The sequence below is a fragment of the Brachycentrus maculatus genome, unplaced genomic scaffold (assembly GCF_059751285.1).
Source record: "Brachycentrus maculatus isolate JH-2025_06_01 unplaced genomic scaffold, ASM5975128v1 h1tg000586l, whole genome shotgun sequence".
In the NCBI taxonomy this organism is placed as follows: domain Eukaryota; kingdom Metazoa; phylum Arthropoda; class Insecta; order Trichoptera; family Brachycentridae; genus Brachycentrus; species Brachycentrus maculatus.
The window spans coordinates 152,897-157,969 of record NW_028281326.1 but is presented as its reverse complement, the minus strand read 5'-3'; positions in this window follow the sequence as shown (position 1 = coordinate 157,969).

The window sequence follows — 5,073 nt, the reverse complement described above, 5'->3', positions numbered from 1 at the left end:
CAAATGGTAGTATAGTGGTAAACAAACAGTCCACCTTACTACTACTGTATTACAGCTCTATAAACCATATGACGTCATAAAACGTTCGATGACGGAAATTTGATGACGTATGCGAACGCACATTTTTCGTTTTATTCAAATATCTAAAATTTAAACTTTAATTTCTCCCTTAGTTCCCAACAGATTTTAATAAGAATGTTATCGACAGCCTTGTGATTTTTCATATTAATTTATTAGCCAATAATCCAACATCCCGACAAAGGCCTATTTAGAGGTATTTAATTTAATACTGAACGACCTGACATTTTTATTTAATAAACTAATTTTTTATTCAAGTTTTACTTGGTAAATATGTACCACTATTTCTTAAAATCTATTGTGACACGTGTTTCGATGCATTCTGTACCATTTACAAACACCGTATACGATGCGGAATACATTGAAACACATGTCACAATAGATTTAAAGAAATAGTGGTATTTACCAAGTAAAACTGGAATTAAAAACTGAACTTCAAAGATAAGTACATATCGCCCACTCCTTTCAAGAACGTCATAAATCAAAAAACTTGATTTTTCAGGAGAACGTTTTTAAAGTTTAAAAATATAATACAATGTTTTAAAAATAAATATCCAGCCACTTATTGAACTTTTTACTACGCAACAGATCTTTTTAGGTAAAACCTAAAGATTTTTTCTCCATTTGAAAAATATTTAGTTTTTTTCAAAAAATAATTAAACAATACCTTTTCTTCAAAATGCAAAAACAACACTTTCTGCCCTGTAGCGGGTAAATATTAAGTTAAAAATATGCCTCTTTTTCTGGGATATAGTACATTTTCTGGGCATTCCGAAAATATGCTCAACTGAAAATTGACGATTTTTGATTTATGACGTTCTTGAAAGGAGACAGAATGAGGCGTATATTTTTAAAGTTTACTGAACTAGCCCACAGATGGTAATAATGCATGCATTGAAAAGGTTTAAAGCAGCACTATCTTTAAATAAATTGGTTGACTACAATAATTGATTTTAAGAAATAGTGGTATTTAACAAGTAAAACTTAAATAAAAAAGCAATAGATATTACTACAAAGAACTGCCGAATTAATTATTGAAAATAAATAAATTCATTCTTTTTTATAGCCGTATCAATAAATATTTATTTATTTATTTATTTGTACAATATATTATATAGCAAAAGGAACTGAGTTATTTTTTTCCCTTTTTTAAATTTTATTTTTGTTTTATATTTAAAATGATTTTAATTTTATGCATTATGTAACTCGATTAGAAACGCAGGCGCAGGTATAATTGAAAACAGGGATAAATAACATATGAATGCAGTGTAAACTGGCAGAACACAATGGAGTCCTGGTCCCAACCCTAATGTATGGAAGTGAAGCATGGAGTTGGCAAAAGAATGATGAAAGTAGACTGAATGCAAAAAAACGAAACGGAAAAACAATGCTGAGAAAACAGTTTTTTTTCAATAATAGAAAAATAAAAAATAAATATATAAAAAGGAACTAAAAAGTAACAGACATTGAAAAATTGTATTTTTAATTTTATTAAATTAATTTAATTAAATTTAATTGATTAATTAATTTTTTTTAATAAACGTATTACATTTACCTAAACTATTCCTTTTCAAATATTTTTTAATGATATCATAATTTCAAGTTCTCATTAGAAATTCTCATATTATTTTTTGACATCTCATCAAAGATGAAGAAGAATATGGAAGTCTGGGCATTTACGGGGCTGACGACCGTCATCGGCTGGTTTAAGTGATCACTTTACACACGTAAAATAATATGAAAGTAACTCCTGTAATTGGAGATAATCCAGATTTTGTGAACAAGTATTTGGACACACTCAAAATGTTGTAAAAATTCTCATTGTATTAGTAAAAATTCCATACCTAATTTTTGGCTTTAATTTAGAGCAGCCATTATGTATTTCATATTCAATGTCAATATAATTTTGATAATGTAAAATATTCGGTTATATAATATACACTATATTTAGTAGACTAAATGCAGTCGAAATGCGATCTCTCAGAAGAATGTGCGACAAAACGATGTATGATAGATGTGCGAATAGTGAAATAAGGAAGGAATGCAAAGCTGAGATAAGCATTATCGATAAAATTAAGAAAGGTGTGTTGAGATGGTTTGGACATGTGGAACGAATGAGTGAGGAAAGAACGGTAAAACAAATTTATGAGGCGAATGTTAGTGGGAAAAGAAGCAGAGGAAGACCGAGAAAAACATGGCACGATCAGGTATGCCAAATACTTGAAAGTGGTCAGGTTAGGAGTCGTAACAATCGGCGGGTATGTATGAGGAGATGCATGAACGTGGAAGAGGCGAAGAATGTTTGCAAGGACAGAGTGGTGTGGCGCTCTATTCTCTCTGCCTACCCCTGTGGGGAAGCGGAGTGATGGTTAGTTAGTTGGTTAGTTATATAATATACATACCTAATATATAATACACACGTTACCAGTAAAATTAAAATAAACAATGTGCTAGGTACTTCCATATTTTGCAAAACATTGTCACCGATCGAGAAAAAGCCGAAAAAAAATGCCGAGAAAGCACTGAATGAACAAAAGGGTATTCAATTTAATAAGTTGAAAATAACGCATCAATATTTTGAAATATCTCTTTTGCTGACGCTACAAATTTTCATAGCCTGGTTAAAATGCACTTGAACCATGTATTCATTTTAGGAGTACTGGATGAGACAAGGGGTACCGTCCTAATTCAAAAAAATAATTAAAAATAAAAATGAAAACTTTCAATTGAAATAAGAATATCACTTTTGACATCTCATCAAAGATGAAGAAGAATATGGAAGTCTGGGCATTTACGGGGCTGACGACCGTCATAGGCTGGTTTAAGTGATCACTTTACACACGTGTAACATTCACCAATTCTACCCATCATTGACAACCACACTACTCAAATTCTTGGAAGTTCTGTATATATGAACCAATTTAGAAACCTTGTTCTTGAATCACTAGAACTTCACTAGAGAAATCTATTGGTGAGATGTAAAGAAGCTTTTTATTAAGCAGAAACTCTCATATTAAGAACTTCCAAGAATTTGAGTAGTGTGGTTGTCAATGATGGTTAGAATTTTACATCTCACCAATAGATGTCTCTAGTGAAGTTCTAGTGATTCAAGAACAAGGTTTCTAAATTGGTTCATATATACAGAACTTCCAAGAATTTGAGTAGTGTGGTTGTCAATGATGGGTAGAATTGGTGAATGTTACACGTGTGTAAAGTGATCACTTAAACTAGCCTATGACGGTCGTCAGCCCCGTAAATACCCAGACTTCCATATTCTTCTTCATCTTTGATGAGATGTCAAAAGTGATATGAAAGTAACTCCTGTAATTGGAGATAATCCAGATTTTGTAAACAAGTATTTGGAGACACTCAAAATGTTGAAATAAGAATATATTAAAAATAATAAAGTAAAAAGCTCTTTAAAATATATCAGTTCGGTGTTTGAAGTTTGAAAGAGCTTTTAAATAATAATGTGAAAATGATGCCGAATGCATCGTAACACGTGTCACAATAGATTTTAAGAAATAGTAGTATTTATTAAGTAAAACTAAAATTAAAAATAAAGAAGCCAAATAAAATAAAATAACATTTTGTGTGTGTGCTTGAACAATATGTATAGATGTTTCAAGAATTTAAGTAGTGTGGTTGTCAATCATGGGTAGAATTGGTGAATGTTACACGTGTGTAAAGTGATCACTTAAACCATCCTATGACTGTCGTAAGCCATGTAAATGCCCAGACTTCCATATTTTCCTTCACCTATGTTGAGATGTCAAAAAATAATATAAAAAAATTAATTAAATTATCTCAGCACGTTAACAGTTGACACAAGCTCTGTCTACTCATGTATGAATCAATACATTATATGGCTCCAGAGTATTTAAAAGAGCTGTGTATTCCAGACGAATTGGTTGACAGAAATCTCACGCTTCGATCGGATACAACAACTGCTATAGGCAAAGTGTTCTTACCAGGTCGCAATCAGTGCACTAAATTTGGAGAGCTTGCCTTTGCCGTTTCGGGACGGAAGGCGTGGAATGCTCTGTTGTTAGAAATAGTGAGATTGAGATGATCCTTAGAAAAAAAGTAAAAACGCATTTGTTTGCTAAATTATTTCCTTTCCCCAAATCATTCACAGTGAAGCGCCCTTAAGGTAGTATTTTAAAATTTACATTATATAAATTTATTATTCTCATTAAGAGATGGAATTTCAATATGGCCATTTATTTTTACGCAATTTCATTTCGATTATTATAAAGACTAAACAACTATCCGGTTAATAAATATATATTCTAAAAAAATAAACAGATTTATGTGAAAAATAACCGGTTAACTTCTGCCTTTGCCACGTAAAAACCAGTAAATGATCTAATCAATCTCTTGGTGCGATAAAAAATCGTTACGTCATTAAGCTCTATTTAGACTGACTATTGTTTATAGCGACGATCCTCTAAATCCGTATTGTTCATAGCATTTTTTTGTCATTTAATTTTCAAAAATAGTTTTAAATATAAACTTTATTAATAATATATTTAAAAAAAAAAACATGAAAAATAATATACTGACTGGCTAACCATCACGCCGCTTCCCCGTAGGAGTAGGCAAAGGGAATAGAATGCCACACCACTCTGTCTTTTTTAACTATCTTCGCCTCTTCTATATTCATGCATCTCCTGATACAAACCCACCGATTATTTCAACTCCTCACCTGACCACTCATATGAGATATACGTATTCCGCGTCAGATGCCCGGAGCTCGATTTCTTTCTGTCGAAAACCAAAATTTTAGTAGAATAAAATAGCAACTACAAATGTTATTTTATTTAATTTGACCAGCAACAGAGTTTCGTCGTAACCGACAACAACAGACTGGTGTGAGGCTAGATAAAATGTTTTATACACAACAAGGCAGGGGTTGAAAATCATGATTTTTATAATTTTTCTGACAAAATGAATTAAGTGTGTAAATAAAAATTATATATATATATATATATA